This window comes from Haemorhous mexicanus, chromosome 11 (assembly GCF_027477595.1).
Source record: "Haemorhous mexicanus isolate bHaeMex1 chromosome 11, bHaeMex1.pri, whole genome shotgun sequence".
In the NCBI taxonomy this organism is placed as follows: Eukaryota; Metazoa; Chordata; class Aves; order Passeriformes; family Fringillidae; genus Haemorhous; species Haemorhous mexicanus.
Window position 1 is genome coordinate 783,987 of NC_082351.1, and position 21,151 is coordinate 805,137.

The 21,151-nt window shown below is 42.2% G+C and overlaps 1 protein-coding gene across 3 annotated transcripts in view; it reads left to right on the top strand.

The window, feature by feature from the left end:
- The window catches only part of BICD2 (BICD cargo adaptor 2), a 50,585-nt gene that overhangs the window by 469 nt on the left and 28,965 nt on the right, over positions 1-21,151 (top strand). The gene's annotated exons all lie outside the window — the stretch shown is intronic.

Below are 21,151 nucleotides of genomic sequence, written 5' to 3' on the forward strand. Positions count from 1 at the left end.
AGCGATGGGAACGGGGCCGCTTTGGAGTCGGGGAGCGGCAGGTTGAGGGTCCCCGGGGCTGCTGTGGGGAGACCGGCGGGTTCTCAAGCTTCGACCTGGCTCCAGCAGGGCGGTCGCCCCTTACCCAAAATGACAGCTTCGAGGTGCCTGGCTGCAGGCCGGCCCAGAAGAGGGAAGGGATGGGACAAAAAGGTCTTTCTGCTCCAACCCCCGCTCCTGTAAAAGGGGAGGGAAGCGGATAGATGCTTTCCTTTCTCTTTCCGTCCCGTTCCGCCTCGGGATCCGGTAGGTGTGCCGCCCCAGGGCTGCTGTAGGGCGAGAAGCCGGGTTGGGGTTGCCCCCACCGCGCCCCTGGGCAAAACCCAAGCAGGCGGCGGGGGGCGAGGGCCGGGGCCAAGGCCAAGGCGCGGTGGCGATTCTGTCATATGCCTGCTTTTGTGTGGAAGGAGAAATCTTACGTTGACGTTAGTCACTTACTCAGCGGAGACCACCACCAAAATAATACAGCAGTCTTCAGTTCGTATAGCTTTGTTTTGGTGCAGGTCCTGCCGTTGACATATTTTTTATTACTTTCTATTTTAAGGGAAATTCCATACCTAATCTTTACTGGAGAGTAAAGTTTGTCAGTAGAAACACTGTATTAGGCAATTTGCACATTAAGTTTTTCTCATGCAAGATCTCTTCTAGGTGTGGAATGTGGGAAAAGTGCTGTCCGGGGAACAGTCAGAGAATGTATAGTGGTGGTTTGCGCTCCTTATGAGCTGATCCTGTCAGCCCACTGTACAGCACGGCCCATGGGAACTTGTCTGCGTATGGCTTTGTTTGATTCAGTGATTTGGCATGCCGGCAAACCTTGTGCTACTTTTCAGCTGATTTAGGCCTTGCCCTGTGATACAGCCTAAGAGGTGAATATAGGTGGATTTGACCTGTACAAATTGTATCCAGTGGGGCTTAGCTTTAGTTTATTCAGTTGGAGATGGATTTAAAGTAAAATCAGAATACAGTATTTCAAAGGAAAAATAAATGCTTGTAACAGACTGGTACAAAATCAGCTGAATTGGTGAATGCCCTCCCTTCCTGCTTACTATGTATCTTTTGGTCTTGTAGAAAAAGCTTTATTTTGCTTTTATTGCATTAAACAAGTATAAGGAAAGAGGCTAATTGCTTTGAATTACATGACTATAAACTTGTTAACTAAATATGCAAGCTGAACGGATATGCTGCTGTTCCTAAAGCCACCTGAGACCAGCACAGTTACAGCAGCATACAGGAGTAGAAACTTGGAAGTCAAGGGCAGAGGCAGATGTAGAGTTGAACTCAAGGGAGAGAAAAGTCAGTAAACCCAGGTGGTAGGTGGAATGCGAGACATAGTGTGGAGAGGTTATGGGACTGGCCCAACCTCATTCAGCAAGGCAGTGCCTGACACGCCAGTGGGAGCCAGGATGCTTCCATCACAGGTAGTGCTTTAGTCACTGGGCTGTGCTATGTGTGTTTAGGCATTGCATGTTTTGACTTGCAGATGGAGAAAAGCTTGATGATACTGTCTTTTAATTCGTTTAGGGCTGTAACAATTGAGAAGCTTGTAAAAGAGTTTAAAAAGAAGAAGAAGAAAAAAATGGCAGAATCAGCAATGATTCACTCTTTTTTGCTTTTAACATTTTGAAGGATTTGCTTTGTGTGTTCATGTCCTGCTCTAATTAAGTCAAAACCTGAGAAGCAGACAATTCTGGGAACAGCTTGAGGACTCTGATAGCCTACTCAGGGAAAGAGCATTGTGCCTCCAACTTTCTTGTGATGCTGTGCAGGAATCTGGTTTGCTGTAGATCTTGTAAACCTTTAGCAGATGTATGAAGCATATGCTTGGAGAGGGAATTTATCACCTTTGCTGTTTTATGCAACTTCTTGTTTTTCCCACACTCAGAGGAGCGCTGCATATGAGACTTACTACATGTCACGCTCCAGCCTAAAGGGACTCCACCTTGGGTTACTTAAGTTGTTCTTGGGGAATGTGGGAGATTGATGTGAAACTAGAACAGTATTGCTTTCCATCTCTTGCTTCTTATCTGTGACTTCATGCAGCCTTTTAAGATACAGCCCTTTTAGTCTCTATAGAGCTTGCTTTGTTCATCTATGTTGAGAGAGCTAAGAGCATAGGCCATGTTAGGCAGGGTGTGGGGCAAGCACGTGGTGGTTTTCTGTCCTGCTGGGTATTGTAGATTTGGATATGCTTTAATTAGTTTAATATTATGAATAACTCCTGTATCATGGCCCTATTCATACCATAGGTAAATGGGTTCAGAGCATAGGAACTTTATGATGCAGTTTGTTGAAAGTACAGGCTTTTCTGCTGTAGTCATCAGATCTTTCTGGCCTGATTCTCCTCCCTGCCACCCAGTCCCCAGTATGTCAGAAATTCAGGGCCTTAACCTCCACTGTTGTATCCCTTTGGTGAGTGTGAATGGCATTGTCAGAGTGGTATCCTGTTTGGTAAAGGTGTCAGTTTAATAGTAATACTTACTTTCAGTATTGGCAATCCAAGTTGTCCTGGTGAAAATGGGGAGCTGCTCTGTCCTTGCACTGCTGAGCCTTCACACCAACCCCTTTTTAACTGGGGTCAGGTTTTCTCTGAGTTTGTTCTTTTACTGGTATGTGTGCTGACTTGATCTCATATATCTTTTAAGGTACTTTCTGCTGCATTTCTTCTGTCATTTTATTTGACAGAACGAAACTGAAATACAAACTGTCTTCCCAGGAAGACTGACTTACTGTTATTTGCAGTACCACCTTTGCTTTTGTGAAAAGGAATTAATTTCAAACCGTAGTAAAGATTATGATAACTGTTTTCCCTAGTTCAGAGAAATAAGATACTGGCTTTCTTGTGGTAAAATACTACATTGTGTTGTGAACATATAATTTTATTCATTTTTTACTCCCTCTAGGAGATGAAGTATCTAAGTTTTTTCTGTAGGCTTTGTTTCAGCTGGTAAGTCACCCTGCAAGCCTTTGTGATATTGCCAATGGTATAAATGACAGGGCTGACTACATGCCTGAGCTGGGACACTTTTCTTACATGGATGATGCATATGATCACGCCTTTGTGCACTCCAGCTCGCAAAGTGATTTTCTGAGGATTCAGTTATTGCTTTCCTGATGATTTGTGGGGGAATGTGGCATGGAAGGTTTGCTTGAAAAAGAGGTTATCTGCTTTGCTCAGTACTTCAGGGTTGCTTTGAGATGTCAGATTCCTAACCAGCTACTAGCTCAGTTATGAAACTGGCTGCTGTCCGAAGCTCCTTTCTGATTAAGGGGTTATGTTTTATTGGTGATTGTAGAATTGTGTTTAAACCCTTGGAAAACACGGGTGTTATGATTATGGTTTCTGTAACTATGTAAAAATTCATAAGTGGACTATGTCTATCCTTAAAGTCTAAAAGCATGTGTCAGTATGTCACAGTTAGTGTAATGTAGATGGTTTGTGGTTTTTAAGGGGGGAATAAGCTTACAAGAGTACTGGCAATGATCTCCACAGAGCTCTTGATTTCTTTGTATGGTAACAGTGGCCCTTGTTTCCATTTTTTGCCTTTAAGAATCATGTATTGACTTAATTGCCATTTTATGACTTCTCTGTAGGTGATTGCTGGGTAATCTTGCAAGCTGACTTTGAAAGAAACGCTCAGATAAAACCTTGCTGCTTCATTTCCCATGAAGCCCAAGTGGAGTGTATGATGCAGCTGAGGTGATGTGTCCAGGCTGTATCGCTGACAGACGTTTTGCTTAATTGACTTCTATATGTACTAATTAATTTGGTACATTATATTTCATCCAGGCTGGTTTAACATTTCATTATGTTATATTTTATTAATGTAACATTTAACTGTGCTTCTTCAGAAGTGAAGGAGAAATCATTGCCTTTCCTGTCTACCTCATGTAATGCTGTGTACCTTGTAGATGGACATTGTAAACTGCTTGCTGAAGTAGCAGTGATTTTCCCCACTGGATTTATCAGAGCATTTTGCCAGTTTGTACTGCTGTGCTCATTTTGTGTGTAAGAACATAAAGGCAAAGAGAGAAGAAACAGCTAGGCTAAAGGTACCTAACAAACCCATGACAGACTGGGATTAGACCCTCTGTGCACATGAATCAATGCTGGACTGACCAAGTCTTTGTATTTAATAATGGTAAATAATGATGTTCAGTTTCAGTACCTTTAAGGCCTCAGGTACACATTTGCAGCCTCTTCCTATCAAATATTCAGATGATGTATTGATTCCTGCTGAAAGAAAAGGATGTTAATATGTTTGAGATTATCTCTAACTTTGCAGCACTGTTAAAATCAAAGGATTTAATGCATAAAATAAATGTTTATTTAAATAGACCAGCTTAGGTGAAATTTAATTCTGCTTATACAGATGTACCACTGCAAATTGAATTTAGGAAACTGATAGCAATTTTTCACATGCTAAGTGAAAATGGTTATGCTTTGGTGAATCTGTCTTGGGGACTTAGTGGTGATTGTTGCTTGGACTTCAACACCTGACACACTTGAAATGTTAGAACACAATTGCTGTCTCTACTGTCAAATCAGACTGAAAGCTGTGGGTGGGGTAAACAAAATATTCCTGTGTAAATTAGCCTCTTATATTTTGATAAATCATAGTTGCTTTATATGAAGAATAGAGGCACCCCTGATATTAATCTGATGTTTGCAGTGATATAGGCACTTAGTACCATGTTTTGGAAAAGCTACTTTTCTCTCATATCCTTATTTAGGAAAAAACCAAATTGTGAAAAATTATGTGTTCCAATTCTTCCTGGTGTACTAGAAATAGTAACCTGTAATGTTTCATGTTACTAAGTTAATTTTTTTTGCCAGTGTTCCTTGAACTGCCTTTCTTAAAAATAATAAATAATATTCTTGAAAATATTATTTCAGAATATTTTATGAAATTGCTGGATGTTCTTCTTGGTCTTTTTCTGATAAAATTAAGTATACCTTATGTATTAGAACAACCGTAAGTATTTGGTTGAATAGTAAGGAACTTAAGGTGAAATTATTTTTAAAACTCCCATGTTTCTGCAGAGGTGGTTTTCCCTAAACTGCTGTAGTCTCAGCTGAGAGCTGGGTCTTGGGGAAAAGTCGTGTTTTACTTTTGATTTGAGGTAGCTTGTCTGTGCCTTGGCCCTAAATGAGACCTGTCCCTGACCACTAGCAACATTAGATAATTTGTTTCTAAGTGTTTCATTAAGTTTAACCCAAGTTTCGATGTTTGGCAGCAGTAGTGCAATTTGCTACCTATTTTTTCCCTGGAGGTGTGGCAGCACTGTTTGCTGTCCTGTGGAGCGTATATAGAAAAACTATGCTGTGTTGTTATTTTTCTTTCTTTTGGTTTTATTCTTAAATTATGTCGGTACCCCAGTTTGGGTCACAGGCATGTTGTACGTGGCTGTGCAGGTACCACCTCACCTAGAGTGTGTTAAAGCAGCAGCAAACAAGGAATGAGAAGAGCAGCTTCAGCTAGTCTTTCTACTGAGCCTGGCAGTGAAGCTGCTGCCTTAACATCACAGACAGCAGCTGCACAGCAAGTGGGATCTGTCTGGCCTGACTGCTGGGAATTAGCAGTCCTGGGGATGCTGCAGTGGCAGTGTTGTTTAGGCCGGTGGCTTTGGTTGAGGTCTGTCCTCTTGTAGCATTTCTTGTGTTTAAACAAATAAATTGTTCATTTGAGCCTTGTATTAGACATCCTTCAATGTGCAGTCCGATGAGGGTACCTGGGAGCTGGGGCCTGAAGGTAGGATGGGAGGCTGCCTGGGTGTTCAGAGAACAGGGGCAGACCATCTTTGCATGAGATACACTAGACCAAATGCTGCACACTTGTGGCTTCTTTGCACAGGCGCTGCAGGGGAAGATTCCTTCCAAACAGTATTGCTGAGGACTGAACTCAGAAGGCTTCACAGTGGGGGATATCCATGTGTTCTCACACCCCTGAAGCGGAAGTTTATGCAACCCCTGATGTGGCAGATGTCCTGCCTGGAAACTGAAAGTCTTAAACCTAGAGTCACTGATGTTTCGTCACATGGGCTGTTGCGGTTTCCTCATTTCAAATCTTAATTCATTCTTTCAAAGTCTATGGAAACATGTTTGCTAGTTTCAGGGGTATTAATACCCAATATATCCCTTTGACTTAATACTCAAAATATCCCTTTGACCAGACTTTTTTCTAGTCTGCAAGAGAATTCTAATGATTTGGAAAATTGCCTGATTTTACTAGGAGGAGGCAGGAGGGTGGGAGCAGCAGTTCTCAAGTCTATGCATTGCCCCCAGACTTAATAGGTTCACCATTTCCTCTTTCATTCTATGGTATGTGAGCTTGTGACTAATCTGTAGCAGCTTTGGGTTGTAAGATGGCTTCCAGAGGGTGATGCATACTCCAGGCATTCATTTGCTTTCTTTCTCTGCTTTTGGCAGACTGCAGAGAATTGTTTATTCAGATTTGGTAACCCAGCAACAGAGGAATATAGTGTGGGTTTGAAATATGTCTACAAAACCTCAGCAGAGGGAAATGACATAGATCAACTTTGCCATCCAAATGAATGGAGGACCCTCCGTTTCAGGGAAGAGCCAAAGTTTTAGGTATAATAGCTGTAAACTTTGGCTTTTTTTCTTAGTTTCCCCATTCTCCAGCTCATCTTCCTTCCTTCTACCTCCTACTTTCCTCCCCCTCCTCTCTCCTCAGCTGTTTTCTGGCTGAAATGTATACCAGGCAGCGGATGTCAGGCTCACCTCACTTTGGAGTGGGGACTTTGCTGAGGAGTCTTCTAAAAGGTGTGGTCTGTCTTGCCCACAGATGGGTTTGCCACTGGGGCTCTGAGCAAGCAGGGATATGGGGCTAATTTGGAGTGTTTGGCCCCAGCGGAGTTGAAGCTCAGTGTGGGAATGGATATGGATTCTCTGCAGTCCTGTGTCCATGTTTGGAAAGCAGCTATGCTGTTTGAGGCCCTATACAGCTCTTGCTGAAACAAGTGGTATGGTATGTCTGGTGGGGTGCTGAGACGTGCTGGATGGCCCAGACTCTGCAGCATGCTGCAGTCCTTGGTCTCCTTAATTGATTTTTTTTCACCCCTCAGTCATTGCTGATGTGCAGTGTGGGGCTTGGCAAGCTCCCAGCATGGTGCAGAGTGCTGTGCTGTAGGCAGTGAGGCGGTATTTGGTAAGTTCATTAGGAAGTCCTGCATGTTCGCTCTCAGTGCTGTACAGAACTGGGCCTGTAGTTCAGCTCTGGCTCCAAAGCAGAGAAGTATACTGACCTAATACTATAACTGGGATCCAACCTGCCCAAACCAAACAAGATTCATTACTTCCATTCATTACTTCCTGTGCACAGAGAATTTGCTACATCTGATTTTCCAAGGTCAGAATTCACTGTATTTTCTGATGATGAAGAATGGTGTTTGTTTGGAGCTTGTTCTGTTGTATGAATGGGTAATTCTAAGCCAGAAGGGGTTTTCTTGCATCTTGCTGCACAAGGCTGTGTGTGTTTTGAGGGAGAAATTTGGTTGTGATGCCCAAAGTGGCTGAGTAGCATGACATATCTGCAGTCTACTCAGCCCTCTAGCTCTTGGAAGCTGTGGGTGAAATTTCTCAACAATGTGATACTAGGTAGGAAATTAAAAAATACATTTTCATGCAGTCAATATAAAATTATTTAGTGGTTTTCTACAATGTCATTTGTAGAGAGCATTTGGCCTCTGAAATAGGAATTGGCTATTGTTGGATGAGTGTGACTGTCCCCAGCAGGTCACAAGCAGTAACAAGCATGTCATGTAGCATGTGCCCTCACCTTTGGTACATACTATCAAATGAAGAAAGGTCATCTTGCCAAAACATACTTCTCTAATAAATGCAGGTCTCTGATTCAGTAGAAATCATGCAGCAGCAGTCTGGATTTGAATTTTTCTCTGGATCAGTTTAATACAGTACCTTTGTGAGACTTATATCCATGTGAATAAAAGCTTCTAACTTGTATCTTGGTTCACTGTGGTCAACAGCTGTGCAAAGCAATTCACTTGGCTCCCTTTTGGGGATGCTTGCAGAAAGTATATGGTTTCAACCAAGAAATGGCTAGCCAGCCTCACATGAAAGTTTGATTTTGCAGACAGATAAGTCAGGTCTGTCAGTGGTGGAGAGCTGATGTTGGTCTTACACCGGATTTGCCTGTTAAGTGCTTGGTGTTGTCTTGCTCAAGGTGGTTTATTGGGGCAAGCATGCTAGGTGCTGTGACAGTAAGCAGCAGAGATTGGATGTTCCCTGGAAAGGTGCCACACTGCAGCATGTAGCTGATTTAGAAAGTGATGGGAGATTGTAGTTTTTGAGTGAGATTCATGTTACAGTGGTTGGCATAGATGAAAAAGGTTCAGGATGTGCTGATGAGAAGCATCTGCTGGTAGGAAGGTTCATATGGATGCACTAGACATTTCTGGCTCTTGGTGCAGTTTACAGGGTTGAGTATAACATCTGCTTCCACCTGAAGCTCTGTCAGGTTGCCTTTCAGACACCTTTGACTCAGAGACAAAATGCAAAATAGAAGGCATTTTTGCAAGTTTCTTCTTTAGGGGTTATTGATACCTTCTTTTTTTGCATGTATGTTTTACACTAATTGAGTCCAATTCAGGAAGCTATTTAAAGGTGGGCTGAAGCCAAGATAACCAAACTATTGCCTGGGAAACCAGACCACTTGCACTTAATGGCTAAATTAGAGCAGTATTTGGGAAGTAGGATTGTTTTAAAACATTTCCCCCTCCCTACAGTGGATACAACAAAGTCTTGTTCTAAGATCATTCAGTAATCATAGAAATATTTTAAGACCAAATTTGAGTCACTTGGAAGAAATCAAGCTGAGGAGTTGTTCAGCTCTAGCCTCCAGTATGATTTATGTTGCTACAGAGCAGTCCATAAAAACTAAAGACTGAGCCTTAGCACATACATAACTAACTACAAACACAATGTGCCATATGTAACTTATTTTCTATTCTTTGCCCATAGGCTATACAGCCTTCATCTTGGGAGTCACTGAAATCCCAACTGGACAATATCCTGAGCCTGTTTTAGTGGTGACCCTGACTTTAAGCAGGAAGGTTGGAGTATATAACCTTAAAGAGCTCCCTTCCAGTCTTCAGTATCTACTGTATCTATTGTTACTTACATATGTATGTGTTTTGCATACTGTGCTTTAAAATATGCCCTGTCGTTTAAATTCTGAAGTTTGAACTAATTTTTGTGGTTCATCCCCTCCTGCTCTATTTAGTCAGTGAATACACACTGAAGGATTGAGTACCTGAATCTACATTTTACCAAGTGGAGCACGTGAGATATATTAATTGTGTGTCTGGACTTCAAGAGGGCTGACAGAATGCTGTCTACTGTGATACTTGCAGTATTACCGCTTAGGAAAGAAATGCAGAGAAGAGTTAATCATCTGTCATTGTCAGGCATTTCATGAATTTTATAGTTTTATTCCTGCATGTAGACTTTTGCAGTGATCCTGTTAATCACTCTGATGTTTGGCAGTTTTGAAGCCGTCCTCTCACCTCTGCATGTATTGTGTATCATTCAATTCTCTGTACTTGTAAACTGCTAATATAACTCCTTAAACAATGTGAATGAATTGTGGTTACCTTTAACTTCTGTGAGGTTCTGGGGTGGGAAAAATCCTGTATTTCAGGTCTAATTTTCACGCTTGTGAGTTGTATCACTTTTCTGGCCTTTAGGGTTCACAGTGGAGGTAAGCATAGTAGTGAATTGGAGTGAAACCGTAGCTAGGACTCTTCATGGCTTGACTGAGGTTTAAGTACATACCTTGTGATCTCTTATTTCTGAAATCTGTGGGGGTTTTAGGAAGTAGAGAGGGCCTCTGAGTGCTGGGTTGTAGACTTTTTGTCAAGGCTGCTGGGCTAGTGGACTTGAGCATTGTCTGTCCTGGAAGTTTGGAGGAAAACTTTCCCATTGAAATATTCTGTTTTCCAGGCTCACATGGAAAGGAAGAGTGTAGCTGTTTGTAGCTGGTTGTTCTAATGTAGCCTGTGTGGCCAGGTGCCCTAAAATATTAATGTCTTATTGGGACTGAAGCAAATGGACCCTTTTAATGTGACACAAAGTCCATTAACATTAAAATTGATCTGATGTTCCCTTTTACCTCCCTATTGTTAGGGTTTTTGGGAAGGATAGTAAGGCATAAATTCCTTTCATGCTCCTCAGTGTGAGAGACTACAGCTGGGGAGCGTCTTGGAATCTGGCTCATCCAGGGAGGCTCTTGGGGCGGGCGAAGCCTCTGTGAGACATCTGTTTGTTTTTAAGGTTCTTGGCTCTGGGAGTGGTGAGAACAGGCCTCAAAGAGCATTTATCAGCCCTGTGATCTGCCGCTCTCAATGTAGCTGTGTATGCTCTTTTTCCCATAGTAGACCTGAAAGAGCATTAAGGTTGACACTGTATTCCTATGTGTGCTTTATGAGAAATGTATTTTCTTGTTTTATTTTCATTGTTCTCTGTGGCACGGGTCATCTCCATAGAAAATGATTAATTTGATGAAAGTATTTTTCTTGCCCTAAGCTCCGTTTGTTGCCTGGTACCATGCTGTGCTAGTCATGTGTTAGTTTTGTCTTACTGCACATATGCACATAACATTAGGCTTTGTATGAAGAATGTGGCCTTAATCTTCAGTAGGTCCTGCTGAACAAGGGAACAGAGCCTCCGTGAGATGTGGAGTTCACGTAGATCCAAGTTTTATTGCATTGCCTCTAAGTTCAGTGAGGCTCTAAAGCTAGATTTTACTTCTAAAGGATTCCAGAGCTGTCGGGAGCAGCCTAGTACTTGGTGTCTGTGTGCCCAGGAATGCTTTCCAGTGCTCAGGCTTAGGTTGTTTAACTCTTGAATTGTTTAACTTCTCTTGTGTTTTAAGAACTGCCTTAATGCTGCCTTTGGTGCTGCAGCAGGGTGTAGTTGTAGTGTTTTCCTATTAGATTACTGATCTAGTGTCTTGAAATTTCAGGTCTGCAGATTATAGGTATATGTCTGTTTCTCTTTGTTTTTGTAGTGCCTAAGACTGCAGTAATAATGGAAAAGTTATGTTTGAGGAATTTGAATAACATCTGTGGGGATGGCTAGAGTTCTTCTTACTCAATTTCTTTCATTTTTTCTTTAATTATATGGCCTTCATGTGCCTAAAACTAGTGTCTCTTTATAATGCAACAAATCAACTTGCTGAAATTCAAGCTCTAAATATGAAATGAACTCCTGGAGAGACAGAATTCTTCCTTGTATTCTTAAAAAGTAACACTGGTCTGCTTCAGTGTGTCTTAGAGTACAAGATGCAACTCTCAGTTCTACGTTGGGATCAGAATTTTATTTTGGATTAACTGTGCTTTAGACATCAGTCCTGTATGGATGTATCCAGTGTTTCATTTGAGAATGAGCAGCAAGGCTAGCAGCGACAGTGAATGCAAAGTGTAATAAGGTCCAAGGATAACTAATAATATACTTTTGAGTTTTTTCTAAGGTGTTCTTGAGTGCAATGCTAGGCTACTTGGTGTTGAACTTTCAAAACCTGGAAGTTTTTTAGAAAGAATGCCCTGAGCAAATTACACAATTATTGGTCAGGTTTTATTCTAGGGTAGGAGACAAACTTCAGCCATAGGCTAAGAAACTGGAAGCAGTTAAGGCACAAAGAGGATGAGGCTGCCCTTTCATATCTGAAGTGGACAAGCAGCTTACAGGCTCATGTCTCTTCTTCCCACTCTTACTTCATCCTACGCTTGGTTTTGTTCCTCTTCCTTGGTTTCCTGTTTAATTCCATTGCAGTTGCTGATCACCCTGCTGCTGTTACCCTGTGCCACTATCTTGACTCTCATCTCTTATCTTTTCCCTTGGACATATGTTGTCTTAGATATCACGAGTTCTAGCATCATCATAGTGCAAGGATTTCGTATTGTCAGAGCTTCATACCCTCTTGATGTTTCTCACAGGCAGCTCCTCTACGCACTGACTGTTCCAGGTCCTTGCAGTAGTAATCTGACTCCTCTCACTCCTCTTTCCTTACTCTTATATATCACTAGTTCTTATTGGTTACAGGTGTGGCCTGTCAAGATCAGGCCCGCCTCCAATCTTCAGCAACTGGTCCAGCTGCCACTCATAGTGGGACAAGATCACACTCTACAGATACATGCTCTTTGCCTCTTCCTTGCAAGACCTGCTTTCTCCCTTGACACTAGAACTTCTCATGGCTCCTCATCTAATCAGTCACTCAGTTTTCTTCTCCAGCTCCCAGCTTCTATGCTGCAGAGCTCTTTCTCCCCTCACTGGTTCCCAGTAAGCTGAGATGGCTCAGCCAGCAGAACAGTGGCTTCATCTTTCAGGCCTGAGGCTGTCGGAAATGCCAGGCACTGCCTAGCATGGGTAAGAAGTGGAGAGGAAGGGGATTAAACCTTGATTTAAGGCCTTGTCTATGCATAGAAATTGTTACTTTTCACTGAACCTTTAAAAATAAAGCTGGCCTGAGTTAAACTGCTGTATGATTTGGGATGTCCTATGCTAGCCTGAACTTGGATTAATCCAGCACAGATATAAAACACACGTTACTGCTGCAACAAAATCTCTTTGAACAAGAATTACATTTTCCTGGGTGCCAATTTGCATTTAGCTTTGCTCCAAATCAGAAAACATTTGTTACAGGCTCCTGAGCAGCAATGGGCTACTGGGAACCCTTGGCAGGGATCTGGCAACCTTCCACCTGAGGCATGTCAGGTATCTGCTTTAGCAGAGTTCTCGGTGCCAGAAAATACAGCATGACACCTCTCTTGCCCTGTCACCAGAGAATAGCAGAGCTGAGGTCAGTGAGGATCTTCCTCTGCAACTGGGCCAGACTGATAGCAGAAGGCAGGAAGTGGGCATATCCCCAATACTGGATCTTTGCCTAAACCAGCTGGGTCCCACCGGGCAGAGCTCTGGGTGGTACTGGCAGCTGAGCCCTTCTGACGGCATTGGCTCCTCAGTGCACTGTGGCAGCCCCACATACCCTACCCAATGAATGCCAGTGAATGAGGGGTTTGTCTCTGCAGTTGTAATGCAGCTGTGTGGCCCTCGCATTCTGCCCCATTGGTCCAGTGGCCTTGAGCAGCTGGCTGGGGACAGCATGGGCCGGCTCTCTGCTGCTGGCCTGGGGGCTGTCACTGACTGCCTGGAAGCTTTGCAGGATAAAGGCTTTTCATTGCTGCCAGTGTCTGCCAACTCCTATTGCAATTAAAGGGTAATCTTTTCTAAATGGTGCTAAATTAAGGCTTAATCCTTCCCTCATGCCACATAAGAGGATGAATCCCTGGTTTTCTGAAAACAGCTTATTGTTTGGGCCACTGTCCAACCAACATGTACAACAATGGTCCTGGATGGTTTTTGTGTGGAGAGGACTCATGTTTTTTTATCGGTCTGCCTGTAGATGCAGCTCCAAAGTCCCCTATGAGGTGTATGGAGAAGTAGTTATTTACCACTTCCTTGTATGTCTCATACCATATGAAACTTGGGAGGTACCTGTTGCTGAAGTCCTGACCCTGGATGCTGTGGTGATGGGAGATGACTTTGCCTGTGACTGTGTGTGCTGGTTCCATGCTGTTGGCTGTCCACTCACTAGCCACCAGCCATGCGCTGTGTAAGAGTTGCATGAAAGCAAACAGTCCTGGCAGTATGGATTGGTTTGTTTTAATCAAGGCAGCTGTGTGCGTAAAACTGTAGTTAAAATTACTGTTGTTACGTGAGGCTACTGCCACAACATAAATGAATGAAGGGGGATTAACTTTTCACTGCTCTTGGAATTGCTGATCTGGATTAATAAACAACAAATTTCACCTTTGGGGACAGGAGAAGACTGCCTCTTGAGCCCTTGTTAAGACTAGGCTTTTATGCCTCTCATTAGGGGAAACTACTGTGTAGAGCAAGATGTAGTCAAAATGTTCATTTGCTTATAAATATGTGGATTTGTTTTAAGAAATGCAGTCAAATAGGATGAAAGGAGGGAGCAGTAATGGGGACACAAGTTTGTGGGCAGCCCATCAGTGAAACATACCCAGAAGCTTGCTTTGATTCCATGTTTTTGTGCAAGTTCCTTGAGGAGAAAAAAGGAATTTGGAGATTTTCAGTGGGATTCTAGCAATAGGATCTGAAATATACCATTATATAAAATTCTCTTAAAATCCTTATTATGTAAGACTTTTTTTCCCCATCCTGTTCACTTACGATTCTATATAGCAGTGTCTGTAGCATTACTACAAAGATCAGACCTGATGTGGGCCTTCTTGATCTGTCTGTGGCCTAGGAGTAGATGGCTCCTGAATATCCTGGTCCTCACCCAAGTGCAAGAGTGAGTGGTGCTGGCAGAGGGGTTCACACGTATCACCTCCTCAGGTGCATGACCTTCATAGTGATGGGCAAGTGAACCTTCATAGAGATGTTTGAATTATTAATAGAGGCAACAAAACCTGCATTGCGTTCCTACTGATCATAAGGTCAGAGCTTAAGTCAAGATGTGTTTGTTTTAAGATGCATTTTCAGTTAGCAATCACATGAAGGGCTTCTGGCTGGAGGTTGGTGACAGACTTGAATGTGTGACAGACATTCCCCATCTCAGAAAACAAAAACATAGGCAAAATAGAAGAGCTGATCGAGCAGCTGTTGTGGTGATAAGTGGCCTTTGAAATAATGTTTGGAACAGTTAAAGAGTGATAGTCCCTTACATGTCCAAAATTCCAAATGAGGTTTTCTGTATGCATTTTTTTTAAATATGATAATAACGTTGATTTCTTTTCAGTGGATCTGGCACTGAGAGCACTGCTCAGGAATGTAAACATTCCTCCTGCTTCCTGCTGTTCAGCTCTGCTTTGCTGCAGTGTCCCGCCCTGCTGAAATCGGGTGTGATGAAATTATGAGCACAAAATAAAATCAGATCCATTATTTGGAAGAAAAATGCTTCCTTTTTATTTTTGAGTAATACTTTATTGTCTCTTCATTAGTACTCCTTATAAAAAGAGAGTCTGAACTTAGCCCTCACCTCTGTGTATGCAGTTCTGTCTTGTGTTGTTGCAATCTGGGATCTGCTGTCCATGGTCAGGATTTTGTGTTTCTCATGGTGGTTGTATTTATTTTCTACCACACAAACCACATAGTTCTGCACACCTTTACAGAGGAGGTATGAAATCATATGGGATGTGCATCAGTAGCACTTCATACCTGAGTTTGCAGTTGGAAGTGAGTAACCGTGGAGATTCTTGTCTCCTGAGATGATGAAGAACATGTAATTATTTTTAAATTTGTCTGGAGGGGGAGAAAAAATCATCAGTTCTTTATGTGTAACTACAAAATCTCAATATTATTAATTGGGAATTAATTCTTTAATGAAATATAAGATTTATTTATGGTTTGACTTAGCTGTGTAAAGCTATTTTAGGAGCTCTATGGTCTGCTTTCATAGTCTCCAAAATTCACAGACTTAATTTACTGCCCTTTAATTCTGAATGTCCAAGGCCTTAGGATAAAATAACAATGTAGATTATTCAAGTTTCTTGTCTTTGACAATTTCCTTTCTGATGGTTTTGGCGGTTTCTCACTATGTGTGCTCTTCCAACTCTTCCTTGTTTTTCACTGGATCCTCTGAAGCACTGCTGTCATTTCAGGTTTCAGACCTTGGCCTTGGACTCCCAAGACTGAGCTTTTTCAAGACATCCTTTGGAACTTGTAATGATCCATATTTTTGTTAATTTCTTAGTGTAGTTAATTGCTCTTTGTGTGTAGTTAATGTTTGCTGTGCCATTTTCTGAAGAGTTTGGTAATTCCATCTTTTCTATATTGAGTCCTATGAGTTTTTATGCATCTTGTAACTTTGAAGAATTTTTTATATGTTTTTCTTCTCTGACAAGGCACTATACAGTTCAGCCAGTAATTTAAAAATCTTCACAACTTATCTTTACAGTCTTGTAATTAACAGAAAAAGACCACCATTTGCCATGTCCAATAATAATCAGGCTCTTGTCCTGTTATTACTCAGTCATTTATTTTAACTAATTCTACTCCCTTTTCAGTAGCCAGCAATTGTGTTCGATTAATTTGAAATCTGAGGACAGATTGACAGGTATTCTGCTCCAAAATGAGCAGTGACTGCTGTAATCCTTACAGGGCCCTGTAAAAATAGCTGCCAGCGTTCTTGTGCTGTCATGTGCTTTCTCCCTTCCTGTTCAGTGCTGCTGGTACCCGTGCAAGGATGGGGCCCTAAGGGAGGCCTCTGTTTCCTGTTTGCCAGTGTTTAAGTCGTGCACTGGGGCTTCACTTCCTCCTGTATTTTTATCTCTCTTTTCTAATCCTCCCCTTTACTCCAGAAAGTGTCTCATGGAGTTGAGCAGACAGAAATGCACTTGTCCTCCCTTTTTTAAGTGATGGTAAAACCCCATCCTTGTATTGTTTCTGACACTGACACTACTGTCAGACAGACATCTGAGGGCACTGGGCAGTACCTCACCAGCTACATCAAGTATCGATTGAGCTGCGTGCTCCAGATTAACTGGTGCACACCAGTGACTTGGCCAAGTGGCTGTTGCAGCTGGCAGTTGCTCTCTACAGGGCGTTTGTAGAAATTGCATTTCAAGAAGGCCAGGTTTTGTCCCTCTCCCTTCTTGCTTTTTAACCCAAACCTTTAAATAGAGGCTCAAATATGTCTAATGTTCCTGGATGTGGGTTGCAAGCAGAACATGTTAGAAGGAATCGAGAGACTCCTCTGGAGTTTTTTGAAAATACTGTGCTAGTAGGACACAACAGATTATGCAGTTGTATTTGGGTTAAACTGTCTGGACCTTTGCTTAAGTTCTAGGGGAGAAATAAATTTGTTATTCAGGTGTAATGAGTTCTTAATGAAAGGGCAATTAGATAACAAGAAAATGTCTGCTTTTGCCATGCAGAACTAGCTACCAATGGTACATTGGATGAAATGCCTTGTGCAGTTGTGCACGTGTATGTGTGCGCACCTCTGTGAGAATGATTGAAAACAACTAAAACTAGAAAGCCTGACTAGTAGTTTTGGATTTTATAAAGCTCCCTGCATAAAAGTACATGAACAACAGAGCTCACGTGAGCACACATAACTTTGACATATGCAGGAAGTGATTCCACACTTAGCATTAGTCTCCTTTAATACTTCAGTATTTGAAAATCTACTTAGGTATTTTAAATAATTAGTCAGAGATTTAAAAAAAAAAATTTTCCCCCAAAGTGCCTCATGCCCTGGTTCATTTTGGTACCAACAACTAGTAGGCATTTATATGTACTGGGCTGTGTTTATGCAGCCATATTTCTGACTCCTTGTGGAGCAGGGTTTGTTCCCAGAAGCTTCTGTTATTTTCACAGCTAGGGGAAGCCACTATGCTGGTAAATAAGCAGCAGCATGTAATAAGCTGTACATTACATATGTTTTGCAGGATGCAACTTACTTCCTTGTGTTATTTCTAGAGTGGCTTGCACAGCAGGCAAGCATTGTTCTTAGGAGGAGTCCTCTTGCATTAAGAGCTGTATGCTATTAGCTATTGTATTAAAAAAAAAAAAAAAGTAAAGGAAAACATTTACTTGAGTATCACTGGAGAATTTCATGTTTGCTGTTATCCATACAGATAAAACGTCCTTGCTTAGGAAGCAAAGCCATTGAAGACAATGGAAAGTGTTTTCTATCACCACTGTGTTTGTGTGCTCCTTTGGTTACCAATAATTAAAGAGTGAGTGGAAGCTGTGTCTTCTCATCCTGAACCTCTTAATCTCGCTTCCAGTTAAAACAATTGTCTTCTTGGTTCTCTAATTTCAAGTGCTGGGTTGGCGCAGAGGAGGTGAGAGAGAGGTTAAACTTAATTTCTTAGCACTGTGTCCTGAGCCAGGGAGCAGTTCCTTTGGTGCCAACTTAAACTCTTGGTTGGCCTTGTAGAAGTGGATTGTGCTCATATGTAATAAGTAATCTAGGATGTTATATCTTGTGCTTTATTTTTATGTTCCTTTTGTAGAAAAGTAGTTCATAATTTTGTGGCAGCTTTTTTGAATTCTGGAGTTAATCATGTTGAGGCACGTTCAGCAGGCTTTTACAGCCATAGATGGGTAGCCTGATTCTCCAAATTTCTACAATGTCAGTTTTTTTCCTTATAGTGTATTACTTAACAGGTACCTAAGGGGAACTGAGCTCTGCTGTAGGGTTGCGCTGCCAGGGCATTCTGGAAGGTATAGTTCTTCTCCAGCTCACACCACAATATTTTATGGAAGGCGGTCTAGAATTATTTTGTGTGTTAACTGGGCTTTCTCCAATGAAAGTGTAAATCATTATTTTAACAAAATGAAAGCCAGATCAAGGACTGGACTCTCTCCTGGAGCGTGCACAAATCTTCACCATTGCATGACATTTTGGAAGATGCTTGATGTCAGTATGGAGTGGGCTGATACACTGGGAAGTGATGTAATGTTTTGAAAAGCCTCTCAACTTAAATGAAGGTAACAGATCTCCTTCGAGCTGTTGTTTGTGAATCTACGCCTGCTGTGTAGTTTATGTTTGTGTTTGGCCCCTGGGAATATTTCTGTATGGGAGAAAGAGCCTGCTCCCTAACTCCTGGAAATGTGAGAGCTTTTGCAATGGTGAGGAGCAGATGAGGAGCTGAGATCTGTGGGGCTATACTGGCACCCAAGGGGTGGCTGGCCACAGGCTGTGTGTGGGCTGGGCTGTGGATGAAGGAGGTAGTGGTGCTGGTCTGGAGATCCAAGTTGCCAAGAGGAACTCAGTCACACCTGCTACTTGCAAGGCCACACACATTCCCAGTGCATATACCTGACAGACTGCAGGCAAATTGTTGTGTTCAACTAGAAAGAGAAAGGTTTTTCATAAAAGTGTGTGGAGCAGCTAAACTATTCCATTTTGGTCTGATGTGAAGGACAGAATGCATATACTGGCTTTGTTAAGTATAAGTTGGTTTTAGTAAGTTTGAGTTGTCTTTGGTAGGTATAACTCCTCCTAACTTTAAATACAGACACATACGTGTTTAGAGGACTGAGATCTCATTTGATTTTTCTTTCATGCTGTTGCGGGACCTTTTAGTGGAAATGTTGTGGTTTAACTCCATCCAGCCTCCAAGCCCCACACAGCCACAGAATAGGTTACGGTGGTACCAAAATTGGCCAGATGGAAACTTTCTAACACGGTTTTGAGTGTTAGAGAGCAGGCATTCTTTATTGTAGCCGTGGTCACTTGGAGGATCCCTCCTCTGATTGAGTTCCCTGGTAAACAGAGATTTTATGGTACACTCTGATTACATATTCATTAGCTGGGCCTGCTTACTTGATGTGTATGTGATACTTTCTTTTACATAGTTGCCCCCCTTATTGGAAGACCTTAATGAGTTCTTTGGGGTCTTCTTTGGTGGTCTTCAATTTCTGGTGTCCTTTTTAGCTAACTGTTTTTCAACCCCCACTTTTGAGGAAGTGTTCTATCATTGTTTTGCATGGCTTCTGCTTTGTCAGCCATATCTACTTCTCCAAGGTTGCATTGTTCCCTTTTTTTGATGAGTAAAAAAAGTATTGTTCTATTCTACTATCCTTATCAAAGGTGAAGATGAGAAGGAAGGCAAAAGGAGGCCAGCAGAAGTACTCCGTGGTGTGTAAAATAATGAAGCCACAGGGGCTAGCTTCTTAGCCGGATAGCGGATTCCCCGTAGAGTCAGAGCGCCCCAGGCAAGCAGTCTTAAGGCCAGTTACCTCAGCCCTTTGGGGGCTGAGTGCCCTAGGTCAGACTACTGCATGCAGTGGAGGGGGGCTTTGTAAAGTAGACCGCACAGAGGAGTTTCGATGGTTATCAGGCTCATTAGCAACCTCTGCCTCTGTTACGCAATCAAGGCTCCTTTTGTTAGATTTTTTGACCGCTTTGGCTATAACATGAAAAAGAGGCATGTACACAGTTACAGAAAAATCCTGGTTAGGATTATAAAAATTATAATATTGTAAATTGTATTGTTTTACTGTAAATTATATATTGTTTTTCCAATCATATCCCAAAAGGAATCTTTTGTAATTGTTTCTGTGTTAGTATCAGGAAACTGAGAAAGTATCCATTTTATAAATTTCTTTAGGTTAGTCTTAGGAAGTTTACCATTTGATAAAGAAAGGTTACTAGCAGATAAGATTTCTAGGATTAGTAAAAAAAAATCTCTCTCAATAGGGGATAACCTTAAAGTCGAAAATATCGTCCCCATATTATGTATTCCCCTCCAGCAGCTAAAACGAGAAAAAAAGAAAAAACCAAAAAAAATCTCTGAAAAATTTCTAGCGCGCTTAGAGGCTGGTATAAACTTACATAATTCTTCAGCCATGGGTCAAAGGAGCTGCTGGAAGGCGTCTGCTGGGGCCGTCTCCTTGGAACTTTGTCCAGATGTCTTTAAGTGAGGTTCGGATCGACCCCCTGCTAAGAAGTCTAGCTAGAACGTAAGAACAACTTCGAGGGAAGATGCAAAAGAACGGCAGTTACAGTTTCTCAAAGAGAAACGCTGCTCCATCAGTGAAGAGTTTTCTCGTTCACCTGTTTGATGTGTCAGTTGTAAAATAATTAAGCCACAGGGGCTAGCTTCTTAGCCAAAACAGCTGGTTCCCCGTAGGGTTAAAGCACCCCAGGCAAGTAGTCTTAAGGCCGGATATCTCAGCCCTTCGGGGGCTGAGTGCCCTAGCCCAGACTACTACACAGCCGTGGCCTCTTAGCACGCTCAGTGATTGTCAGCTCTTAGTGATATCAGCTCTTTTATGGTTTCAGCTCTTTAGCTAGCCAGGGGCTTTGGCTGATCATGGCTTTCAGAAGAGCAGACTGGAGAGAGAGAGAAGGCAGGCATCAGAATGTTCCACGATGGTTTATTCAGGATTCGCGAAGGGTCCGAATGCAGCTCTTCTAAAAAAATGGGCCAAGACAGCCCCTTTTATAGGGTTAGGGGGGCTTGGAAACTGACCAATTGTAAGGGTTAGGGAAACTAGCCTATGGGGTCACAGAAAGATAAGCAGGCCTGGAGGACCAGAGTGAGGACTCCTGGTTCAATTCCTATGACTCAGCAAATACCTATCTCT